Source organism: Pristiophorus japonicus, unplaced genomic scaffold (assembly GCF_044704955.1).
Source record: "Pristiophorus japonicus isolate sPriJap1 unplaced genomic scaffold, sPriJap1.hap1 HAP1_SCAFFOLD_91, whole genome shotgun sequence".
In the NCBI taxonomy this organism is placed as follows: Eukaryota; Metazoa; Chordata; class Chondrichthyes; family Pristiophoridae; genus Pristiophorus; species Pristiophorus japonicus.
Genome location: NW_027254835.1, coordinates 1,884,597 through 1,912,015, shown reverse-complemented (window position 1 = coordinate 1,912,015; position 27,419 = coordinate 1,884,597). Strand labels below are relative to the sequence as shown.

At 46.8% G+C, this 27,419-nt stretch overlaps 1 non-coding gene across 1 annotated transcript; it reads left to right on the top strand.

Moving 5' to 3' along the window:
- Nucleotides 1-5,669: 5,669 nt before the first annotated feature.
- trnaw-cca (transfer RNA tryptophan (anticodon CCA)) lies at nt 5,670-5,741 on the top strand. Its single transcript has one exon. It is a non-coding gene; the product is annotated as a tRNA-Trp (tRNA).
- Nucleotides 5,742-27,419: the final 21,678 nt, after the last annotated feature.

The following is a 27,419-nucleotide window of genomic DNA, read 5'->3' as shown; positions in this document are numbered from 1 at the left end:
TGAGTTCACTAACCGCGGGGAGAGAGTAGGTGCCTCCGCGGCCCCACTGTGCTAACATGGAAGATAACACGATGGGGATGTGGGGTGGTGGGTGGGGATCAGTGACATGTTTGTGTAAAGGGCAGTGGAGGAGAAGGATTGACAGCTGTCAGTGAGGGACAGAAGTTGTTTAAGGTGAGCCAACATATTCCCGATCAGCACAGAAGGCATTCACTGGTCTGCTGCCCTCTGCTGTACTTCTGGTCAGAGCGGTTTCCGCAGTGGAGCCGTTATCACGTTTGCTTTCCACGCGGAAGCATCACGTGCAGGAAGATTATGTTTAAACTTTCTGTGGATGAACAGCCATGGGCGAGTTTATTCTCCTGTCAAAAGGGTGACAGTGGCTTCTCCCTTATTCTTTAATTGCTCTTTATTTCACTTCACTAAATAGATATATTTGAATGAGAGAAATTGTTCCAGAGTGTCGCCCACTTCATCTTTTGTTCCATTTTAAACACATAAAATGAGGCCGGGGGAATAAATCCAGAAAACAATGCTGAGGGATATAGACAAGAGGAAGAGAGAAGGTGAAATACTGCCTCTTCACACCGGAGAAGTGTGAGCTTGTGGAACGGTGAAGTTGCAGCTGCTGGAGCTGTGCGTTTTATCGGGGAGGGACGGGGGGAGAGCCCGTCGAGCGACTGGAGAAGCTGAGAAGCTGCTGTGCTTTTCATCGGGTTTGACACTGTTTAAAAATGGCAAAGTGCCAAGTTTTCTCTCCCTACTGCCCATGCGCGAAGGTGCCGGCAGTGTTTTCGGCGCAGGCATTTGGCTCCGCCCCCCACTTTACCATCGACACCACGCCAGGACTCCGGGGACTGTACACAGCGGCCAGGATGGGGCGAGTTTTTCCCCGAGCCGTTTCCAGCGTGCAAAATCGGTGCACTTGAGGTCAGTGCGCCGACAAAACTGCTTGGGGAAAATCTAACCCTTGAAGAGTAAGGAGTACACTGAAGGAAATACAAATATGTTTGCCGAGCAACTGTCAAATTTAATAGTTTTATACAACCATCGAAACAGCAAAAAAAACAGGGCACTCGCCCCATAGTACCTAATATATAGCCCATAGTACAAGAGTAAGGAAGTCTTGCTACAATTGTATAGGGCCCTGTTGAGGCCACACCTGGAGTACTGCGCACAGTTTTGGTCTCCTTATTTGAGGGAGGAAATAATTGCCTGGGAGGTGGTACAACAGAGGTTCACCAGATTGATTCCAGGGATGAGAGGACTGTCTTAAGTTGAGAGATTGTGCAGAATGGGCCGATACTCTCCGGAGTTTCGAAGAATGAGAGGTGATCTCATTGAAACACACAATATTCTGAAGGGGATTGACAGGGTAGATGCTGAGAGGTTGTTTCCCCCGGGCTGGAGTGTCTAGAACGAGGGGGCACAGTCTCAGGTTAAGGGGTCGGCCATTTAAGACAGAGATGAGGAGGAATTTCTTCACTCAGAGGGATATGAATCTTTGGAATTTTCTGCCCCACAGGCCTGTGGATGCTGAGTCTCTGAATATATTCAAGGCTGCGTTAGATAGATTTTTCGAGTCTCTGGGAATCAAGGGATCGAGAGATCACTCGAGTTTGGACGAATGAGAGGGGATCTCATGGAAACATATAAAATTCTGACGGGACTGGACAGGTCCCGATGTTGGGGAAGCCCAGAACCAGGGGTCAGAGTCTAAGGGATAAGGGGTAAGCCATTTAGGACTGAGATGAGGAGAAACTTCTTCGCTCAGAGAGTTGTTAACCCGTGGAATTCTCCGCCGCAGAGTTGTTGATGCCAGTGTGTTAGATATATTCAAGAGGGAGTTCGATGTGGCCCTTATAGCTACAGGGATCAATGGGTATGGAGAGAAAGCAGGAAAGGGGTACTGAGCTGAATGATCATCCATGATCTTATTGAATGGTGGTGCAGGCTCGAAGGGCCGAATGGCCTACTCCTGCACCTATTTTCTATGTTTCGATGTTTCTATGTCCTGCTACTGCTTCTTTAATAAATGATTCCAACATTTGCCCAACCACAGATGTTAGGCAAACTGGTCTATAGTTTCCTGCTTTTTGTCTGCCTCCTTTTTTAAATAGGGGCATTACATTTGCAGTTTTCCAATCTGCTGGGTCCTCCCCAGAATCCAGCGAGTGCATGTCCACAGATCACTGAAAGTAGCAGGCCAGGTAGCTAAGGTGATTGAGAAGAAATATGGAATGATTGCCTTTATTAGCCGAGGCATAGAATACAAGAGATGGGGTCGGTGGGGCAGGTTAGGTCACAGCTGGAGTACTGCATGCAGTTCTGGTCGCCATATTACAGGAAGGACATGATTGCACTGAAGATGGTGCAGAGGAGATTTACGAGGATGTTGCCGGCAGTGGAGAATCTTAGCCATGAGGACAGATTAGATAGGCTGGATTTGTTTTCCATGGAACAGAGCCTGAGGGGAGACCTCATTGAGGTGTATAAAATTATGAGGGTCTGAGATATAGTGGATAGAAAGGACCTATTTCCCTTAGCAGATGGATCAACAACAAGGAGGCATAAATTTAAAGTAATTGGTCGAAAGTTTAGAGGGGATATTTCTTCACGCAGAGGGTAGTGGGGTCTGGAACTCACTGCCTGAAAGGATGGTAGAGGCAGAAACCCTCACCACATTTAAAAAGTGCTTGGATGTGCACCTGAACTGCAGGGTTATGGACCTAGAGCTGGAAAGTGGGATGAGGCTGGATAGTCTCTTGTTTGCCGGCGCGGACACGATTGGCCGAAATGGCCTCCTTCTGTGCTGTAATCGTATTTGATTCTATGAACTCGTTTGCAAAGAGTTGAGGTGATTTGGGCACATCTTTCCTCACATGACAACATTTCAAAGGCAACTCAACGGCTGTAAAGCGCTTTGGGGCATCATGAGTTCCTGACAGACGCTGCAGAAACGCAAGTCCTTCTTTGCAGAATTTCAATACAAACTCAAGGCTGGTCTGGGATTTGAAGCCAGGATTTTTCTGCAAATTTCAAGTAACAACTGCGAAGCAAGAATCAAACCCCTTGACCAACAAACCACCTGCTTAGCAAACGTGGAGATAAGATTTCACCATTATTGAAGCATTTTTAGTGTGTGTTGCTGTTCTTGATCGGAGCAGCACATGAGACGGAATCAGTGACTTTGCCTTTTCGACATGTCTTCTGAAGCGCCGCACGGTCCCACTCCTGCAGTCACTGAGCTGTTGCGACGTTAATGTATCCATCATCATCATCATCATCATAGGCGGTCCCTCGAAACGAGGATGACTTGCTTCCACGCCGAAAAAGGATGAGTTCACAGGTGTTTCAATGAAGGACCCGAACTACATCCCAAAGGGTGGAAGATGCCTGTGCGTGGATTTTTTTAATGTGTGGTGGCCGTTGCACTACAGCCATCACACGGGCTTGACAGAGCGAGGTCTTGGTTCAGTGGCAAGGGTTAACCAAGACGACAGGCGAACAGCTCTGCTGCACGGACCTAGTGCACACACATATCACAGTGTGGGCTGGTCCGTGCTGCCCCTGGGCCGCTGGTCCCAAACTCATGCCTCCCCTGGGCCCCGATCACGTCCCTCTACAGTCTCTCGCCGCTCCTTCGGCCCGTTCTTGATGCTCCTGCTGTATCTGCCCACGCTCCAATCACAGACCTGGACTTTGATGACGTCACTCCTCGCTGCCGCCGCCCTCCTGCACCAGCTCGCACTGCTCCCTGGAGTAGTCTCCCGGGACCTCCAAGCTGCTCCCAGGGCCGCTCGCCGTTCCTTTTATGGCCCGATCTGCCGCTGGTGTTCTCCCGTTTTTGTATCCAGGCTGTGGGTGGCCACCCCGAGCGCAGCAGAGGGGTTTCTGCATTAGCTCTGGGTGGGGACAGTATCTTTCCCCTTCTCTCTTCCTCTTGTCTTTATCCCTGTGCTTTTATTTCCCTATTTATTCCCCCTGTCTCAGTTTCTAGTGTTTAAAAGGGAACAAAAGATGAAATGGGTATCACTGTGAAACAATTTCTCTCACTCAAAGTTAGACGCACTCCCGTTGCACCATGAGGTCTCGGTAGCGAGCCGTTGATATTCAGGTTCATATATAAATATATCTACATGTATCATACCCGTTCCCTGGTGGTCGAGGGGTTAAGGTCTGGCGCACTAAACTGATTTCAATTCTCGATCAATTCATCGCATCAAAATAATTGAGGACTGTGAGACGATTAATAATTGCTGTAATCACCATGAATACCAATACTTTCTGCGATAGACCAAGCTTACAGACTATCTGGCTTCCCCTGCCCTTTGCCGGGCACGTGTTCCGGGTTTAATTTAGTAAACTGGGCGAGTTCACTGATCGCGGGGAGACGGTAGGAGCCTCTGTGGCCCCACTGTGAGGATGTGGAAGTGAACACGGTGGCTGGGTGATCCGTGACATTTCTGTAAAGGGCAGCGGAGGAGAAGGATTGAGAACTTTCAGTGTGGGACAGAAGTTGTTTCAGGTGAGCCAACACATTCCTGATCAGCACAGAGGGAGCTCACTGGTCAGCTCCCCTCTGTTGGGACTGTTTTGCCAGAGGTTTCTGTCGTGTAGTGGTTATCACATTTTCTTTATACATGAAATGTACCGGGTTTGATTCTGGGTAGAAACATTATGTTTAAACTTGCTATAAGGGAACAATCGGAGGAGAGCTTAGTCTCCTGGAAAATGTTGCCTGACCTGCTGAGATTTCCAGCGTTTGCTGTCGTTATTTGCTATTTATACTCCTGGTAAAAGGGCTCCCTTATTCCTGAATTGCTCTTTATTTAACCAATAAATAGATAACTTTCAGTGAGAGAAAACGGATCCATCGGGGACCTTTCACGTGTGAGGCCAACGTGATATCCGCTACACTGCAGCCCATCAAAGGGCGAGAAACCACTGAATATAAAGGATGAGCTCACAAATATCAGGGGCAGTGCAGTCTGGTCAACGTCAAACCCTCCTTTCTTATTCAGCAGAGGCATGAACGGGAGTCAGACGCCACAAAGTTTAATTAAAGATACAAATACAAATAAAAGTTCCAAATCTTTTCACTGTAAAATTCTTTCACTTTATTTGAAATCCTACTGCGTTGAATCTGAAAATGATCACCATGGGATTTTATCTTCACGACTGATTCTATTTTCTCTGCACGGAAGGAATAACCGGTGCTGTTAAATTTGACAAAAGTTGCCCCAGATTCCTGGTGACATCGGCAATACAGTGTGTAAAATGTGTTAACATGCTGAAGAACATAAGAACAAAAGAAATAGGAGCAGGAGTTGGTCATACGCCCCTCGAGCCTGCTCAGTCTTTTAATACGATCATGGCCGATGCGATCATGGACTCAGGTCCACTGCCCTGCCCGCTCCCCAAAGCACAGGACAAATGATTGAAGTATCGACTGTCCCTCAGTTAGCATTTCTTTCATTGTGCAAATGAAGGTGAGGGGTTAATTAATGATGCTTTTCCATGAAAACAACACAAAAGTTGAAGAAAAAAACATACGGTGACTGGCAGGTGAGCGTTGCTTCTGACACCTGGTGGAAATGGACGGGCATTTTAATGCCCCTTGTGTTGTTAAAGCTTCATATAGAAGAACATCTCAAGCACATCGTGTAGGCCTCGTGGCGCAACGGTAGCGCGTCTGACTCCAGATCAGAAGGTTGCGTGTTCAAATCACGTCGGGGTCACTGTTCTTTCAACATTAATATTTTCTTTGCTGTTTGGCAATAACCAGACCCTTGTTCCAAGGCCTGTCTCACTGTTTTCCGGTGACAGGCAGAGATACGCCTGCTGCCCTCATTTAATTCATGTGACAGGACACAACAGTTAAAAATCAACTTGCAGGTGGCCACACACACCGCCGAGCGGTCGAAGGTGCTGTGATTAGATCGCAGTTTTCTCTGGAGGTGTGGGTTTGAATCCAACTTCTGACATTTCTTATTTTTAATCATGAAGCGAAACTCATTGTTTGACACCACGACCAACTCCTTAAAATTGGGATTCAGCAGCTCACCTGCTCGCTGAACATCTCCGTCTGACCTGGTGCTGAAAGTGGAGATGTTTCCGCAGTGTCGCGGTTAACACGCTCGCCTCACAGACGGGAATATTTTCTGGAGCTTTCTCCTCATGCATGCTCAGGGGCGAGTTTGTTCTCCTGTTAAAAGTTCATAAGATGATAAGCATGTAAGAATTAGTGGCCGGAATAGGCCATTCGGCCCCTCGAGCCTGGTCCACCATTCAAGAAGATCCTGGCAGTTCCTCGACAGTAAGTTTAAACATCTGGGGCAGAGCCAACAGGCGCCTGTCTGCAATCAGTGAGAGAACGATATGTTTGGCAGAAGCCTGGCGAGCTCAGTCGGTGGAACATAAGACTTTTAATCTCAGGGTCGTGGTTTCGACATCCACATTGGACATTTACATTTTTCATCGAATTATAGAATGATAGAAGTTTGCAGCCATTTCGGCCCATCACTTCCACCCCGGCCAACAAGAGGCGATCCAGCTTCATCCCACTTTCCAGCTCTGGGTTACGGCACTTCAGGTGCACATCCAAATACTTTTTACATGTGGTATCTACCTCCGCCATTCTTTCATGCAGCGAGTTCCTGACCCCCACAAACCTCTGCATGAAGAATTTTAACTTCAAATCCTCTTTAAACCTTCTACCAATTCCTTTAAATATATGCCCCCTGATTGTTGACCCCTCTGCTATCTACTATATCTCGGCCCCTCATCATTTTATGCATCTCAATGTTGTCTCCCGTCAGCCTCCTCTGTTCCAATGAAAACAAACCCAGCCGATCCAAACTGTCCTCATAGCTAAGATTCTCCACGCCTGGCAACATCCTCGTTCATCTCCTCTGTACCCTCTCATACAATCACATAATTCCTGTAATACGGTGACGAGAACTACACACAGTACTCCAGCTGTGGCCTAACCAGTGTTTTATACATTTCAGGCAAAACCAACCTGCTCTTCTATCCCATGCCTCAGCCAATAAAGGCAAGCATTCCGTGCGCCTTCTTACCCACCTTATCCAACTGGCCTGCTACCTTCAGGGATATGTGGACATGCACTCCAAGGTCCCTTTGTTCTTCCACACTTCTCAATGTCGGACCATTTAATGTGTGTTTCTTTCCTTGTTTGCCCTCCCCAAATGCACAGCCTCACACTTCTCTGGATTAAATTAGTATCACTTGAAAACATTTTAATCATACCTCCTATATTTAAGTTTAGATCATTGATGTTGCCACTAAAAGCCAGGGACCTAGCACGGAGCCCTGTGGAACACCACTGGAACCATCCTTCCAGTCCCAAACACTCCCATCAAACATTACCCTTTGCTTCCTGCCTCTGAGCCAATTTTGGATCCAACTTGCCACTTTGCCCTGGTCCCATGGGCTTTTACTTTTGTGACCAGTCTTCCATGTGGGAACTTGGCGAAAGCTTTGCTAAAATCCTTATACACTACATCATACGCACTGCCCTCATCAATCCACTTGGTTACCTCCTCAAAAAATTCAATCAAGTGAGTCAGACAAAATCTTCCCTGAACATATCCATGCTGACTATCCGTGATTAACCCATGTCTTTCTAAATGCAGAAATTAAATCATTGTTAAATTTTATCCTGCTTTTACGGGAAAACACCATTAATTAACCGATGATCTTTGTTGTGCATGTATAAAATAAGTATACACCCTGTACACTCAATGTACAGTTACATAAGACCATTGAATGTATCTTCACACTGTATGCACTATGCTTGTACCACCAGAGGGTGCAACTGGTGGAGACCTCGGGGTCACCTGCATACAACAGGTAACCAGATATAAAAGGGAGCTCACAGTCCTGTATCCTAACTCAGGAGCTGCAATAAGTGGACTAAGGTCACCACAGTTCAAGTACAATACCTTACCTCGTGGAGTCATTACTAGAGTGCTTACAGACACAATAACTGGTGACGAGAATACGAATTTCCATGTGACAATGGCTAACCTTGGCACGTTTGAACAATTCGCCGATGGGGAAGATTGGAAGGCCTTTGTGGAAAGTCTCGAACACTTCTTTATTGCAAATGACATGGGGGGAGACGACCCGACCTCGCTGGCTGATAAGTGCAGAGCTATCCTGCTCAGTAGTTGTGGGCCCACCGTCTATGGCCTTGTCAGGGACCTGCTAGTCCCAGAGAAGACAATAACATATCTTGAGCTCGTAACGTTGGTACAGGAACAGCTCAAACCTAAAGAGAGCATCCTCACGGCCAGACACCGGTTCTCTCCCCACCGGTGGATCCGAACGCCAAGAAATCGCAAAATATGCTGCAGACCTGAGACGATTGGCTGCACCATGTGATTTTAGCAATCACCTCACCGAAGCACTAAGGGACATCTTTGTTATTGGAATCGGTCACAAGGGCCTTCTCCACAGGCTGCTCTCTGCGGACACCACGGCCACCCTGCAGAAGGCAATTAACGTGAGCCAGGCGTTCATGATCTCGGCCTGCGATTCCAAGTGGATGTCTCACCCCCAGGACTCTAACCCGGCAAGTACTGTGAACCGAAAGGTGCCTTTTAGAGGCAGGGCTGCTGTTAGCAGTCTCTCTCAGGGAAGAGAGAACAGAACCCCGAGTCCCACAATCCTGAGTCCGCCACATGGGGCCAACCGGCCAACCACATGCTGGCGCTGTGGAGGTAATCACAGGGCCCACCAGTGCCGCTATAAAGACTATACTTGCAAAGGCTGTAACATGAAGGGCCACCTCCAGCGAATATGCAAGAGAAATCATACTCACCGAGTCGATGGAGAGTTGGCTGATCATCCGGAGTCCAGCGACAATGAGGTGTACGGAGTGTTTACCTGCACCACCGAGAGTTCCCCGTTGAAAATGGAAGATGAAGTCAACGATGTTCCAGTCACGATGGAGGTGGACACAGGGGCGAGCCAGTCACTGATGAATCAGGCAGCCTTTGAGAAACTCTGGGACAATCCAATCGAACGACCTAAAATGATCCCGATCGAAGTGAAACTGCTCACCTACACAAAAGATACATCCCAGTCGTTGGCAGCGTGGATGTCCAGGTGTCCCATGGTGGCGAGATGCACAGGTTACATTTGTGGACCGTTGCTGGGGATGGTCCAAAGCTATTAGGAAGAAGGTGGATGAAAAAGATCAATTGGAGCTGGGAATAGCTCCAACCTCCAGCGATCGACATCCCCCATGGCCCCGAAGTTGGATCCAGCACAACACCTGAAAAACCAACCGCCCAACTCGACTGTGCGGCGACGACACAGACCGCTCAACCCAACGGTGAGATGATCCAGCCCAAACAACCAGACCTCACCTTCCAGGCTCCAGTGGCAGGACTCCGGAGAAGAAAATTCACGCAGAAGATAACTTCCTGTCTTCCGTGGCAGAACCTGGGGACAAAAGGATCACCGCAGCCTACCTCATGGAGAGAAAGAAGATGGTGTCTGAACCACGAGGTGAAGGACCTGAAGTCAAGATGGCGGCAGCCAGACCACAAGGGAGCAACACGTGACGCCGAGCGGCGAACTGGATTGGGGTAAAGATTGAAAGACCCTCTTAAAGGAGACCGGCAACCCATCACAATTAAAGGGACATTTCCACTCTTTATATAGCGATGATGGTGATACAAATGTAAAAGATGTAACTGACAATTTCAAGTTTGTAAATGTAACTAATCATGATAAGTCGGGCAATTGCGGTCAGAACCAAATGATTGTGAGAGTAAACGAAGTGATGACGTGCGATGCTGGGATTTACAAGCATGCCGACAAAACCAAGGGCAACGTCCCGTCAGCACCCAGGTGCCGCGACCATGTAGCCTGCCCCTCCGGGACCAATGTGATACCCCAGGGAGTGTGGTCACACACAGAGGGAGCATACCAGCTGCAGGGCCAATCATCAGCGGACGGCAAAGGCACCACTACCGGTACCCTGCACCCGATCGGCTCTAACTCTCTGGCCACCAGGGCCAGTACTGGGAGCGAGCGGATAGCACCCTCCTGACCTCCCAACAGGACCTGGGATGACCAGGCTCCCATTATCGCTGAAGAGCAGCAGGGAGACACCGCAGCCCTCAAAGGAGGACAAGGAGGCCACACACTTATGTGGCTCTGCCCATCACTAGGCAACGGTAAAGGCTCTGAGACTCAGCCAGGTGAGCGATCTGAGCCCACCCAGCTGGCAGGGGACACAGCGCCGCTATCAGACAACCTGGACACAGTCTGGTTACTCTGGAAGTAGTGTCCTCACCCACCTGCACCTACACAACCCAGGGGCAAGACTGTGATACCACGTATGTACCTTACCTGTAAAATGTACTTGTTCCACTACTGCAGAACCCAAACAGTGATGTAACTAATCCGATGTTTTTTTGTTCTTTCTGTCTGTACAGGTTTGCACATGCAGGTGTTGAGCCACACACATGGTCTATGTATGGGGGGGCGGAGGGTGCAGGGGGGGGAATGGATGTATGAAGCCATGGACACACATGGATCACACCCAGAACCCACTCAACCCCCACTGCAACTTCCAACCATCCACTGCTGAACATTTCCCAATGTCGTGGTAATAAGGACTTGGGGGTCCACAAGGAGAGAACCAAGCCAAAGCATTGACAAGATGCAAGGGCTTTGGGCACTCAAGTCTCGGGCCAGAGCACACAATGCAAAGGCAAGTGGCACAAGACTAAGGGGAGAGTGATGTTGTGTCTGTTTAGTATAAGTATACTCCCTGTACACTCAATGTACAGTTACATAATACTACTGGATGTAACTTCACACTGTACACACTATGCCTGTACCACCAGAGGGTGCAACTGGTGGAGACCTCGGGATCACCTGTACACGACAGGTAACCAGGTATAAAACGGAGCTCACCATACTGTACCCTCACTCAGGAACTGCAATAAATGGACTAAGGTCACCACAGTTCAAGTACAATACCTTGCCTCATGGAGTCATTACTTGAGTGCTTACAGACACAATAGAAAGAGATTAAACATTAAATGGTAGGACATTGAGAATTGTAGAGGAACAAAGCGACCTGGGAGTGCATGTCCACAGATCCCTTAAGGTAGCAGGCAAGGTGGATTAGCTGGTTAAGAAGACATGCAGAATGCTGGCCTTTATTAGCCGAGGCCTGGATTATGCTTGAATATAAAACAATGGTTAGGCCACAGCTGGAGTACTGCGTGCAGTTCTCGTCACCGCTGTCCAGAAAGAAGACTGTGATTGCACTGGAGACTTACAGAGTAGATTTCGAGGATGTTATCGGGAGTGGAGAATCTTAGCTATGAGGACAGATTGGATAGGCTGGGGTTGTTTTTCTTGGAACAAAGTGGGCTGAGGGGAGGCATCATTGAAGTGTATACAATTATGAGGGTCCTTGATATAGTGGATAGAATGGGCCCATTTCCCTTAGCAGAGGGGTCAACAACCATGGGGCATAAATTTTAAGTCATTGGTAGAAAGTGTAGGGGGGATTTGAGGGGAAATTTCTTCACGCAGAGGGTTGTGGGGGTCTGGAACTCACTGCCTGAAAGGGTGGGAGAGGCAGAAACGCTCACCACATTTAAAAAGTGCTTGGATGTGCACCTGAAGTGTCGTAACCTGCAGGGTTATGGACCGAGAGCTGGAAAGTGGGATTAGGCTGGAGAGCCTGTTATTGGCCGGCACGGTCACGATGGGCCGAAATGGCCTCCTTCCGTGCTGTAAACTTCTGATTATATAATTCGATGAAAAATAATCACCAAACGTGGGCTCGCACCTCTGACCCTGAGATTTAGTATCTCATGATCTACTGACTGATTTATCTGGGCTTCTGCACAATGCACCTTTTTGTCGTTGATTACAGCTCTGCCCCAGATGTTTAAACTTGCTGTCGAGGAACTGCCAGGATCTTCTTGAATGGTGGACCAGGCTCGAGGGGCCGAATGGCCTACTCTGGCCCGTAATCCTTACATGCTTATGATCTTATGACATTTCACAGGAGAACAAACTCGCCCCTGAGCATGCATGAGGAGAAAGCTCCAGAAAATAATCCCGCCTGGTGAGCTTTCGCGTGTGAGGCGAACGTGTTAACCGCTACACTGCGGAAACATCTCCACTTTCAGCACCAGGTCAGACGGAAGTGTTAAGCGAGCAGGTGGACTGCAAAATCCAACTTTTTAGGCGTTGATCGTGGTGTCAAACAATGAGTTTCACTTAATGATTAAAAACAGGAAGTGTCAGAAGTGTGATGTGAACCCACACCTCCAGAGGAGACTGCGGCCTAAACACAGAACCTTGGACCGCTCGGCCATCCTGACTATTTAGGTCAATATGTGGCCAACTGCAGGTTTATTTTCAACTTTTGTGTCCTGTCACATGAAATAAATGAGGGCAGCAGGAGTATCTCTGCCTGACACCGGGGAAACAGTGAGACAGACCTTGGAGCAAGGGTCTGGTTTTTGCCAAACAGCAAAGAAAATATTAATTCCCGAATTACCCTGAAGAACAGTGACCTCGACGTGATCTGGGGTCAGACACGCTACCGTTGCGCCACGAGGTCGATACAGCACATCGGAAATGTTTGACTATCTGAAGGTTTCACAATACAAGAGGCTTTAAAATCCCCGCCCATTCCCACCGGGTGTCAGAAGCAGCGCTCACCTGCCAGTCACGGCATGTTTTTTTGTTCAACTTTTGTGTTGCTTTCACGGGATTGCATCATTAATTAACCCCTCACCTTCTTTTGCACAATGAAAGAAATGCTAACTGAGGCAGAGTCGATACTTCAACCATTTTTTTCTGTGCTTTGCATAGAAACATAGAAGCATAAAAACATAGAAAACAGGTGCAGGATTAGGCCAATCGGCCCTTCGAGCCTGCACCACCATTCAATATGATCATGACTGATCATTCACCTCAGTACTCCTTTCCTGCTTTCTCTCCATACCCTTGATACCTTTAGCCGTAATGGCCACATTTAACTCCCTTTTGAATATATCAAACGAATTGGCCTCAACAACTTTCTGTGGTAGAGAATTCCACAGGTTCAGAATTCTCTGAGTGAAGAAGTTTCTCCACATCTCGGTCCTAAATGGCTTACCCCTTGTCCTTAGACTGTGACCCCTGGTTCTGGACTTCCCCAACATCGGGAAAATACTTCCTGCCTCTAACCTGTCCAATCCCATCAGATCTGTATATGTTTCTCTGCAATCCCTTCTCATTCTTCTAAATCCCAGTGAAGAAAATTCTAGTTGATCCAGTCTTTCTTTACATGTCAGTCCTGCCCTCCTGGGAATCAGTCTGGTGAACCTTCGCTGCACTCCCGCAATAGCAAGAATGTCCTTCCTCAGATTAGGAGACCAAAACTGTACACAATATTACAGGTGAGGCCTCACCAAGGCCTGCGTCTGCGCACATACAGAGGCTGAATTCCAGGACATAGTCGACGTATTTACTGAGGCGTATGAAAGCATGGGCCTTACGCTAAACATCCGTAAGACAAAGGTCCTCCACCAGCCTGTCCTCACCGCACAGCACTACCCCCCAGTCATCAAGATCCACGGCGCGGCCCTGGACACCATGGACCACTTCCCATATCTCGGGAGCCTCCTATCAACAAGAGCAGGCATCGACGACAAGATTCAACACGGCCTCTATGCGCCAGTGCAGCCTTCGGCCGCTTGAGGAAAAGAGTGTTTGAAGACCAGGCCCTCAAAACTGCCACCAGGCTCATGGTCTGCAGGGCTGTAGTAATACCTGCCCTCCTGTAAGGCTCAGAGACATGGACCATGTACCGTCGACACCTCAAGTTGCTGAAGAAATATCACCAACGATGTCTCCGCAAAATCCTACAAATCCTCTCGGAGGACAGATGCACCAACATCAACAGCCTTATTCAGGCTAACATCCCCAGCTTTGAAGCACTGACCACACTCGATCAGCTCCGCTGGGCAGGCCACATAGTCCGCATGCCAGACACGAGACTCCCAAAGCAAGTGCGCTACTCGGAACTCCTTCATGGCAAACGAGCCAAAGTGGGCAGCAGAAACTCTACAAGGACACACTCAAAGCCTCCCTGATAAAGTGCACCATCCCCACTGACACTCAGGAGTCCCTGACCCAAGACCATCCTAATTGGAGAAAGTGCATCCGAGAGGGCGCTGAGCACCTCGAGTCTCAACGCCGAGTGCAAGTAGAAATCAAGTGTAGACAGCAGAACCTGTCCCACCCATCCCTTCCCTCAACGACTATCTGTCCCACCTGTGATCGGGTCTGTGGCTCTAGTATTGGACTGTTCAGCCACCAAAGAACTCACTTTCGGAGTGGAAGCAAGTCTTCCTCGATTCCGAGGGACTGCCAATGTAGATTCCAAAATTCATGGAAACCCCCCAGTGTTTAGACTCACTGAAAAGGAAATTCGATTTAGGACCATTAAACATAAAGTTTGGGATTCTAAAAAGCATATGGAGGAAATGTACAATTCTTAACCAAGTTTGGGATTTTAAAAGGCATGTTTGGGCCTGTGGGGTAAAGCTGCAGTGACAGAGGGGTGGAATTTAGAGTTTGGATATTGTAGCTAATCAGTTTGTCTAGGGGAGCTCTTCAACCATAGTCAGGCTCCCAGAAAACATTAGCATTTAAACAATCGACCACGGAAGAAACATTATCCATCCCACCCACAGGACCCAAATATCACATCCATATTCCAACACCTTTTCAACATGTATAGAAATATCTGGCTCAGCCCAGACTTCCCGAAGCCAAAGCAGTGCTATTACAATGGACAAGAGTTCATCAGTTCATAAATAAGGAGTATCACCATCCCAAAGTCTATCAACACCAGATTAAAACATTTAATCAAGTCTCAGTTAGCTAGTCCGCCAAAATATATACAAAGAAGACCACTTAAATCAATGGGCAGCAAAACTTAAACAAAAGAAACGTTAGATTTGGCACGAAGATTAAGCAGCCTCTCAGAGTATAACTGGGGGCCTATCGTACCAAGAGCAATCTATTTTTCTGACCATTACTTTGGAACAACAAGATCAAGATCGAGAGCAAACGGCGAGATAACACAGGAAGAGACATCATGACATCGGAGAAAAGAATTTCAAAAAACCAATCAGTGGAACATCAATACCAACTGACTTGGTTACAGGCATCAACCGGACCACCGCGACCGACGGACACAACCAGGAAAATCAACCACTAGAAAACCGGGGTCCACGCAAGTTTTCCACTCTACAATTTGTGCCTCGACTGTCCAGCAGGTAAAAATTACCGAAACAACTTAAAACCCGATTGATGACAAAGGATACCGGCTTCGGGACAATCAGAATACTTCGTCACAGACAAGGCACCGGAAGGCTGGAAGGTAGATCACACCGGTTGTGGGAGAGCTGGTTGGCGGTGACATGGAAGTGTCTGCAGTGTGCGGGACCAGACTGCTTCCACACATCCACAATGAATGTCCCACCCTTTATTTGGGAAAAGTACAACTGAGAGTGAACAAGTTCCATCCCGGTCAGAGCAATCTGAAGCTTTAACTGACTTACACCCTAGTTTGGGATTGTAATGTCTGTAAGCATGTAATGCTTGTAGCGCCACACTGTGGATGTGGACGTATTGTGTACTGCAACTGTACAGTTAATCATTAAACAGAACAGGCTCTTTCCGGAGAGTTCCGAGAGAGCAGTCTGCATGTTAGGAAGCTGTGTGTGCTGTGCTCTGTGAAGGTATCACAGGGATGTCTTGCAATATGTGCATCTATCAGTCTCTGTGGTGCAATGGATTTGTGCATTCAGCTATTAACTGTAAGGTTGGTGGATCGTAGCCCATTCAGGGACAAAGCCTATAATTGTTTTTCCCTGAGGATTCGGTGCCGTGCAGTTCCAGGTTGTCATTGTGCGTTTTGGCTGCACGAATATATTCCGCAACCATTGCCAGCTGTGCTGTTATCAAGTTATACCAACTGTTACTTGCATTTTCGTGTGGTTGTTCATTGTCTCGTCGCCAATTGATACGCTCATAATAAAGAATGAAACTGAGTACTGTGAACAATGAGTAAGTGTGACATTAGCTCCTTTAATAAGACTCCAGAGTGCTTATATACCATGCTCCCAATGGATGCTGGAATCCCTTGGGACTCCAACAGGTCGGCCCTCTGGTGGTGGTGTGATACAGGTGGCCAAGGGTTAAATACATAACACAAGGTGTGTACGGAAATCAACCATCAAAAGCCCTGTCATTAACCACAGGGGTTTCCGGCAATTTTCTGATCGCAAAGTGCTTTCAGTCCTTGTCCTTAAAATTGCAGACGTGGAAATTGGGGAGTTTACTGACTTTGAAAGGAGAACATTGTTGTTTGGTGCAGTTTTGGTCAGAGAAATGTTTGTGAAAGGAACTTTTTGCAGAGAGAGGGATTGAGCATTTCAGCTTGTAGCTGAACACTTCTCTCTGGGCACTGAGCTAAGCAGCAGTTTCCGTAGTGTAGCGGTTATCATGTTTGCCTCACATGCGAAAGGTCTCTGTTGCGAGCCTGGGCGGAAACATTATTTGTGAAGCAAAAACTTGCCTGCAATAAAATTGAACAAAAGCAGTTAATGGTACATTGTCGCATGAGCAATGAACATTTTAAAACTAATCTACTCAAATACAGAGTGTGTAAAATCAGATTGGAGATAAAACTTCATCAAGGGTTAAAGTTTCACTAATTATTAAAGTTCAGTTATTGAAATTTTGTTGTCCCGGTTTGCATTTCTTTCATTCTGTGAAACAACACTATCGGTTTCTTCCATCAGATCTAAGTTGCATTTGAAACCCACAAACGGCTCATTAATTATTCGCTATTCCCCAGTGCCAGAGCTCAGAGGGTTATTGTCCATCCCTGGGATGCAAGCTACCTCAGACCCGGGACAAACCTCCCCGTGCACCGATCACAGGCTCAGGAAAACCCCGGGGAGAGGATATCCCGATCACTGGGCCTTCCAGCAACACTGAACAAGCACCCGGTCTGAAACTTTCCCGAGTAATAACTTGCAACTGAAGCATCAACAGTAAGGATGGCCGAGCGGTCTAAGGTGCTGCGTTCAGGTCGCAGTCTCGTCTGGAGGCGTGGGTTAAAATCCCACTCCTGACATTTAGTGTTTTTATTGCAAACTCATTGTTTTGACACCACTCTGAAGTGCTTTGGGACATCCATCCAGCATAATAAAATTACTCCACTTCAATTACAAACAGTGATATCAAAGTTACTTCCCAAACCGGGAAACGATCCCGGGTGGCTGTAGCGAAAGGAATGGTTTTCTGAAGCATTGAATGGTGCCCTGTAAATATCCCGCACAGCTAATTTAAACTCACGGTTATAATTTGTTTCAGTGCAAAAGAAGGCAGGCTCGAAGGGCCAAATGGCCGACTCCTGCTCCTGGTTCTTGTGTTCTTATGCAGAGCACAGAAAAGATGATTAAATTATCAGCTCTCCCTCAGTTCGCATTTCTTTCATTGTGCAAAAGAAGAAAATGGGTTCATTAATGATGTTTTCCTGTGACAGCAACATAAATTTTAGTGAACTGTTATCGACGAACATGGGGCTCAAACCCACGATCCTGAGATTAAGAGTCTCATGCTCTACCGACTGAGCTAGCCAGACTTCTCAACATCTACCCTGTCAATCCCCTTTAGAATATTGTCCGTTTCAACGAGATCACCTCCGAGTCTTCGAAACCCCAGAGAGAATTGGCATATTCTACACAATCTCTCATCATAGGACAGCCCTCTCATCCCAGGAATCAATCTGTTGAACCTCTGTTGCACCACCTCCAAGGCAAGTGTGTCCTTCCTCAGATAACTACTATGGGCGAATATCCTGTTTTTCTGCTGATTCTACTTCCTCCTCCTTTGATAGTCCTTCTCTGTACATTCTGTATTCTGCTTGGTTCTCTACTGAAATATGAGCCTGAAGTTTATCACAAGCTTCCGTTTTTGTGTTTTAGTTGATCTTCATTCATCCACCGAGCTGTAGCTAGCTATCATGCTATTTCTGCACCCTGCATGAGAACGTGTCTAGTCGTTACCCGATCTATCTCATTTTTGAAAGTCTCCCAATGTCCCTTTCAACTCATAAAATTTGTCCTCCTACAGTTGGGTATTTTCACACATGATTATACCTTCTCCTTTTCCATAACTACTCTAAACCTAATGATATTGTGATCACTGTTTCCTCAATGCTCCTCCACAGAAACATGCTCTACTTAATCCATTTCCGAGATCCAGAACTGCTTTCTTCCCCATCGTGCTGGAAACATACTGATGGAGAAAGTTCTAATACAGATTTCAGGAAATCCTCCCCTGCATTTTCCCTTTGCATGGTTATTTTCCCAGTTTACGTTGAAGTCCCACATTAGCACGACAGATCTTGAATCTTTCTGCATTTTACCGAAATTTACACCTCTTTATCCTTCCCACTATTAGGTGGCCGATAACATAATCGCTCATCTAACTTTCTACAGGCACATTCATTTAAAAAAGAATGTCGGATGGGAATAGGGCCACAAATCGATGGACAATATTAAATCACATGAACCGATGGAAAAATGACATAAAATATGAAATAATTACTTTGCCTCTGTATTTACCAGGGACACAGGGCAGATGGACATGATGGTGGAATAATGTATGGGAAATTATATAACTGCAATAAGTAAAGAGGAGAAATATTAAATGAAAAACCAAATGAAAGGAGGATTGAACCCCTGGTCTGGATGGATTACATCCATACACTTTAAAATAATTCAGCGAAGAGATAGCAGGAGCACTATTACAAATATTTAATGATTAGTTTGAAAAATGTGTCGTGTCAGAGGAATGGCGGATAGCTAACGTAATACATATATTTGAGATGGAAGATAGAACATGTCCGGGGAACTATGGACCAGTCAGTGGAACTTCGGTGGTAGGAAAATAATGGAATCCCTACTAAAGTAGAGAATTGAAGAATATCTATAAACCAAAAATATAATTATGTATAATCAGCGTGGATTCAAAAGCAAAAGTCTTGCTTGACCAACTTCTTTGATTTCATTGAAGAAGTAACAGGAAGAGTAGACCAGGGTAATGTGGTCGATATAATATACTTAAATTTCCAAAAAGTCTTTGATGAGGTACCACATATTAGAATAATGAATAAGGTCAGAGCTTGCGGTGTTAGGGGACAAGTCGTGGAATGTATAGCGAGCTGACCCCAAGACAGAAAGCAGCAGTAAAGGACTGTTATTCTGAGTGCAGAAGGTGTAAAGTGGGCTCCATGAGGATCAGTGTGGGACCAATGCTGTTCACAATTTAAATTGTCCATTTAGACTTTGGAATCAAAAAAACAATTTCTACACTTTCAGATGAGGCCAAATTGGGGTGGGGCTGATAGACATTATTGAGGAGGACTGCAACAAACTACAACAAGACATTAATAATCTTGTAGACTGGACATTGAATTGGCAAATTCAATCCAACACAGACAGAGTGAGGTCATATACTTTGGTAAGAAAGATAAGGTCAAATACTACGTGAGAATAAGAATCTAAGTGAGGTCAAGGAGCAAAGGGATCTCAGAGTAGAAATACAAATAAACAGTAAAGGTCGTGATGCGGGTTATACATCCATAAAAAGAAAATGGAGCACCAAGGGTTAATTCAAGAGGGATCGTGTTGAAAAGTAGTGAAGTTCTGTTGAACTGGTACCAAACTTTCTTTGGACCACACTTGCAGTACACTGTACAATTCTCATCGCCGTGTTATAAGAACATAAGAAAATAAGAACATAAGAATTAGGAACAGGAGTAGGCCATCTAGCCCCTCGAGCCTGCTCCGCCATTCAATAAGATCATGGCTGATCTGGTCGTGGACTCAGCTCCACTTACCCGCCCTCTTCCCGTAACCCTTAATTCCCTTATTGGTTAAAAATCTATCTATCTTTGACTTGAAAACATTCAATGAGCTAGCCTCAACTGCTTCCTTGGGCAGAGAATTCCACAGATTCACAACCCTCTGGGAGAAGAAATTCTTTCTCAACTCGGTTTTAAATTGGCTCCTCCGTATTTTGAGGCCGTGCCCCCTAGTTCTAGTCTCCCCTACCAGTGGAAACAACCTCTCTGCCTCTATCTTGTCTATCCCTTTCATTATTTTAAATGTTTCTAAAAGATAACCCCTCATCCTTCTGAACTCCAACGAGCAAAGACCCAGTCTACTCAATCAATCATCATAAGGTAACCCCCTCATTTCTGGAATCAGCCTAGTGAATCGTCTCTGTACCCCATCCAAAGCTAGTATATCCTTCCTTAAGTAAGTTGACCAAAACTGCACGCAGTGCTCCAGGTGCGGCCTTACTAATACCTTATACAGTTGCAGCAAGACCTCCCTGCTTTTGTACTCCATGCCTCTCGAAATGAAGGCCAACATTCCATTTGCCTTCTTGATTACCTGCTGCACCTGCAAACTAACCTTTTGGGATTCATGCACAAGAACCCCCAGGTCCCTCTGCACCACAGCATGTTGTGATTTCTCCCCATTCAAATAATATTCCCTTTTACTGTTTTTTTTCCACAAGGTGGATGACCTCACACTTTCCGACATTGTATTCCATCTGCCAAACCTTAGCCCATTCGCTTAACCTATCCAAATCTCCTTGCAGCCTCTCTGAGTCCTCTACACAACCCGCTTTCCCACTAATCTTAGTGTCATCTGCAAATTTTGTTGCACTACACTCTGTCCCCTCTTCTAGGTCATCTATGTATATTGTAAACAGTTGTGGTCCCAGCACTGATCCCTGTGGCACACCACTAACCACTGATTTCCAACCAGAAAAAGACCCATTTATCCTGACTCTCTGCTTTCTGTTCGCCAGCCAATTCTCTGTCCATGCTAATACATTTCCTCTGACTCCGCGTACCTTTATCCTCTGCAGTAACCTTTTGTGTGGCACGTTATCGAATGCGTTTTGGAAATCTAAATACACCACATCCATCGGTACACCTCTATCCACCATGCTCGTTGTATCCTCAAAGAATTCCAGTAATTGCATGGCCACTATGGTCAGATGTTCGACCCCAGTCAATGAACGACACTCAATAGTGTTATACAATGACAGATAGTCCCAGTAATACAGATTTAGTCCGGTCAGATATTGCAGTCTGCCCAGTGCCTCTCAGTTCTCACAACTCTATTGTGACAGCGAATCCCAGTAAGAAACAAACTTTAGAGAGCTTTTAGTGCCGAGGGCAGGTGCAAGTATACAAAGTGTTCCAACAACAGCAATAACTTCATCATTTGCGTGTCTGCAGAGTACAGAGTTACGGTTTCTGTTAAAGGAACGGCATAAATGAGCAATGGGAATTTGGCTAATGTGGACTTCCGATTTATTGAAATTATGTCACTGCCCCTATCATTTAATGGTCATCACTACATTGTCAGATACAGAACAAGGCCAAATATGGATCACACACAGAGTTACACAACGTCAATGACTACAATCACTGACCAGGAAGAGTAGTGACTGCAAGGATCACGTAGAATATTTTATCAATGATGGAAAATGTCGCAGGCATTGTCATGTATTCAACCAGCATTGTAACCCATGTATAAACTGACCTAAGTTGTACACTGTGAGAACACTGACCACCAGGTGGGAAACACTCCTAACCTGGACCTTCAGGTATAAAAGGGGAAGCTCCACCCACCTTCATCACTTGAGTGCTATGGAATAAAGGACAGGTCACAGACTGACCTTCTCTCAAGCATAGGCCTTGTATGCATTTATACTGTGAAGTAAGGACGTATCAATGGCGACAAGAAACTGGGATTTAAACCACGCGAGCATGGCCACTAGCAGAACAGACGAGAGGTACTGTGTTAAGGAATGGTTGGGACACAGATTCAACATTGTTAAAGCAGCACACAGTTCTCCAGGCAGACAAGGGCAGTCAGGCATGCCCCAACATGTAGTCGAACCCAGAGGGGGAGTTCGACAGAGACAATGGCAAGCTAAACAGCGATTCACGCCATTGCAAGAGACAATGCGGCCAGTAATGGGGCCATCAACACCTGTTAATAGTGCACTCAAGGACAATAACAGGGGCAGTCAGGGACGATCGACTGGCAAGGGACCTTTTGTTTCAAACCGTAACTCATGCTGGAGGCGTGGAGGCATACATTCAGCCGGAGTTTGTAGAGATGAGCAAAATGCCTGCAGAAATTGCAGAAATGGACACTGGGGGAAATCGCTGGAAGCTGAAGTTCAGCGAGTTCATGTGGAGCACGTATACAGTTCATACACCAGGACGCCACCAATAATGATGAAAGTGCTCCTCAATGGCATCCCAGTATCAATGGAGTTAGACACGAGTGCCAGCCAGTCCCTGATGGGTATCAAACAGTTCAAAAAGTTGTGGGCATCCAAGGCCAGGAGGCCAAAATTATCGCCGATTGACGCACAGCTACGGACTGACACCAAGGAGATCATTCCGGTGCAAGGCAGCGCCACGGTAGTCGTGACCCACAAAGATTCAGAGAACAGGTTGCCACTCTGGATTGTCCCATAGGACGGTCCCGCACTACTGGGGAGGAGTTGGCTTGCTGTCATGAACTGGAAATGGGGCGATGTCAATGCAATTTCCTCTGTGGAGCGAGTATCATGCTCACAGGTCCTCGACAAATTTGACTCATTATTTCAACCCGGCATTGGCACTTTCATGGGGGCCAAGGTAGTGATTCACATAAACCCGGACACCAGACCAGTACACCACAAGGCCAGAGCGGTGCCGTACATGATGCGGAAAAAGATAGAAGGCGAATTGGACCGCCTCCTGAGGGAAGGCATCATCTCGCCAGTCGAATTCAGTGACTGGGCGAGCCCGATTGTGCCGGTGCTCAAGGCGGATGGGTCAGTCAGGATATGTGGCGATTACAAGGCCACCATCAATCGGGTGTCACTCCAAGACCAGATTCCAATACCGAGAGCGGAGGACCTCTTTGCGACGCTATCCGGTGGCAAACTTTTTTCAAAATTGGACCTGACCTCAGCTTACATGACCCAGGAGCTGGCGAGTGAGTCGAAGAAGCTGACCACCATCACGACACACAAGGGGTTGTTTGAGTACAACAGATGTCCGTTCGGGATTCGCTCGGTCGCCGCGCTCTTCCAACGAAATATGGAAAACCTCCTCAAGTCGATTCCAGGGACGGTGGTTTTTCAGGACGACATCCTCTTTACGGGTTACGATACTGAAGAACACCTCCACAACCTGGAGGAGGTGCTACACAGACTGGACCGGGTAGGGCTGCGACTGAAAACTGCGAAGTGCGTCTTCCTAGCTCCAGAGGTAGAATTCCTGGGGATGAGGGTAGCAGCAGACGGGATCAGCCATACTGCATCCAAGACGGAAGCGATCCAGAGAGCACCCAGACCCCATAACACGACGGAACTGCGTTCGTTGCTGGGGCTCCTGAATTATTTTGGCAACTTTCTTCCCAAATTGAGCACGCTGCTGGAGCCACTGCACGTGCTCCTATGCAAAGGTCGTGAATGGGTCTGGGGGGACAGCCAGGAAAGGGCTTTTAATAGAGCACGCAATTTGTTATGTTCCAACAATCTGTTAACGCTATATGACCCATGTAAGAAACTTGTGTTAACGTGCGATCTGTCGTCCTATGGTGTCGGGTGTGTGTTGCAGCATGTCAATGCCAAGGGTCAGTTACAGCCGGTAGCTTATGCCTCCAGAAGCCTGTCCCAGGCAGAAAGGGGCTACGGGATGGTAGAAAAGGTGGCGCTCGCATGTGTATATGTGGTAAAGAAAATGCACCAGTACTTGTTTGGCAGAAAATTTGAGCTGGAGACAGATCACAAACCCCTAACGTCCCTTTTGGCCGACAACAAGGCCATAAATGCAAACGCATCGGCCCGCATACAGAGGTGGGCACTCACGTTAGCCGCCTATGACTACACAATTCGGCACAGACCGGGCACTGAAAACTGAGCCGATGCACTCAGCAGGCTCCCACTAGCCACCACTGAGGGGGCTACCGAGCATGGTGCTGAGATGGTCATGGCTGTTGAAGCTTTCGGAAGCGAAGGCTCACCAGTGACAGCCCGTCAGATTAAAGTCTGGACAAATAGAGACCCGCTATTGTCTCTAGTCAAGAAATGTGTCCTGAATGGGGACTGGGCAGCCACGTACAGGGCATGCCCTGAGGAATTTAAACCATTTCACAGGGGCAGGGATGAACTCTCGATTCAAGCCGATTGCCTACTGTGGGGAAGCCGCGTAGTCATGCCCCAGATGGGCAGAGAGGTGTTCATCAGAGAACTCCACAATGGGCACCCGGGCATTGTCACGAAAAAGGCAATTGCCAGGTCACACGTTTGGTGGCCAGGGATAGACGCAGATCTGGAACTTTGTGTTCGCAGGTGCAACACATATGCCCAGCTTGGCCATGCGCCAAGGGAAGCCCCCCTTAGCCCCTGGCCAAGCCTTGGACACGCATCCATGTGGACTACGCAGGTCCTTTCATGGGGAAAATGTTTTTGTTTGTATTAGACGGCTACTCCAAATGGATCGAGTGTGACATTTTAAATTCAAGCACATCCTCTGCCACGGTAGAAAGTCTACCGGCAATGTTCGCCGCCCACAGTCTAGCGGACATCTTGGTCAGTGACAATTGCCCGTGCTTCAAAAGCACTCAATTCCAGGACTTCATGGCAGTCAATGGAATTAACCATGTTAGAACGGCACCGTTCAAGCCGGCCTCTAACAGCCAGGCAGAACAAGCAGTGCAGATAATCAAACAGCGGATGCTCAGATTCCAAGGGGGTTCCCTACAAACCCGCTTATCACGCCTCCTGTTGGCCTATAGATCCCGACCACACTAGCTCACAGGGGTTCCACCCGCAGAGCTACTAATGAAAAGGACGCTCAAAACCCGATTATCCCTTATACACCCCACCATGAAAGAAATTGTCGAGAGCAGGCGCCAGTCACAATATTACTACCATGACAGGAATGCGAGGGCATGATGTATTGATGTAAATGATCCTGTTTTTGTCATCAACTACGCTGCAGGGCACAAATGGCTCGCAGGCACTGTGGTTGCCAAAGAGGGAAATAGGTTTCTGGTAGTTAAACTTACCAATGGACAAATCTGCCGCAAACATGTGGATCAAACAAAAAGGAGGTTCACCAACCCCATAGAAGAAGCAGAGGAAGAGAACGATATAGAGTTCACTAAACCACAGGTGACCGAACACCGGAACCAAAGGGAGGAGAGCCCAGTCACTGTGGGCAGTCCGGACAGGCCTGAGCACTGCAAACAGCAGACAATCAGGCCAGCGCCCAACAACTGGAGCCCCAACTCAGGCGCTCTACAAGGGAGCGTAAACCACCAGAGAGACTCAACCTGTGATCCCAATAAGACTTTGGGGTAGGAGGTGATGTCATGTATTCAACCAGCATTGTAACCCATGTATAAACTGACCTAAGTTGTACACCGTGAGAACACTGACCACTAGGTGGGAGATACTCCTAACCTGGACCTTCAGGTATAAAAGGGGAAGCTCCACCCACCTTCATCACTTGAGTGTGAAGGAATAAAGGACAGGTCACAGACTGACCTTCTCTCAAGCATGGGCCTCGTGTGTATTTATACTGTGTAGTAAGGACGTATCAGGCATTTTCTGTGTTCAGCGATGCTGCCTCTTCATGCTTTAGGCAATCTCTCTGAATTAAACTCTGAAATATTCCCGGAGCCTTTCAATTATATCCTGTGGGCTCCCCACTGGGACAGTCAAGATGCAACAGAGTTGAAATTAGTTTCAGTTGTTTGAACAAGCACATTACGGCCGCTGATTTAAGTCCCTCATGACATCGAATATGTTTAAATGCAAAATTCCGAAATTGAAGCTAAACGTCCCAAAACTGGAAAATGTTGATCAGACTTATTAAATAATGTAATTGGAAACGATGCTCTCTCTCCAATGGCCATGTTCCTTCAAGCACAATCAGACTCATTGTATTGATTGTATATTGTTCTGATGAATGTTATGCACTCTTCTGTGTTAATTCAGTGATTACTTTCCAAATGTTAGCTGAGTCTCTCGGGTCTGGTCTACTTCACTGCGGTATGCGGCTGCCTACTATAACTCTGGATATGTAATTCTCAATTAAAGTGCAGTGCTCATTTTACTGTCGAACACTCATTTGTTCTAACTTAGAGTCAGCAATGAGTAAGGATCCATTTTTCCACAGCACCTCAAACAAATACAGCATGTCAAATCAATTAATGAAACACCTCGAACTAATAAAATAAGGTGCAATTTTCCTTCATAGTATAAATCTTAAATGTACGGTTTCATTCTGGGTAATCTGCGATATACGCCTTCAAAGGCAATGGGAAAACATCGCCAGGGTGCAAAATAATTTGTTCTGGGCTCTGTATGTTTGTAATGTAGACAGATTTGCTGCTGGTACAAAGATATGGTGGGAAAGCAAGTTGTGAGGAGGACGCAAACAATCTGCAAAGCAATATAGATAGGGTCAGTGAGTGAGCAAAAAATTGGCAGCTGCAGTATAATGTGGGAAATATGAGGTTATCCACTTTGGTCGGTAAAACAAAAAAAGTTAATAATTACTTAAATGGGGAGAGATTACAAAATGCTGTGGAGCAGAGGGATCTGGGAGTCCTTTTACAGAAGAACATAAGAAATAGGAGCAGGAGTAGGCCATACGGCCCCTCGAGCCTGCTCCGCCATTCAATAAGATCATGGCTTATCCGATCATGGACTCAGCTCCACTTCACTGCCCGCTCCCCATAACCACTTATCCCCTTATCATTTAAAAAGCTTTCAATTTCTCTCTTAAATTTATTCAATGTCCCAGCTTCCACAGCTCACTGAGGCAGGGAATTCCACAGTTTTACAACCCTCTGAGAGAAGAAATTTCTCCTCATCTCAGTTTTAAATGGGTGGCCCCTTATTCTAAGATCATGCCCTCTCGTTCTAGTCTCCCCATCAGTGGAAACATCCTCTCTGCATCCACCTTCTCAAGCCCCCTCATAATCTTACACGTTTCGATAAGATCACCTCTCATTCTTCTGAATTCCAATGAGTAGATGCCCAACCGACTCAACCTTTCCTTATAAGTCAACCCCCTCATCTCCAGAATCAAACTAGTGAACCTTCTCTGAACTGCCTCCAAAGCAAGTATAGCCTTTCGTAAATATGGAAAACAAAACTGCATGCAGTATTCCAGGTGTGGCCTCACCAATACGTTATACAGCTGTCGCAGGACTTCCCTGCTTTTATACTCCATC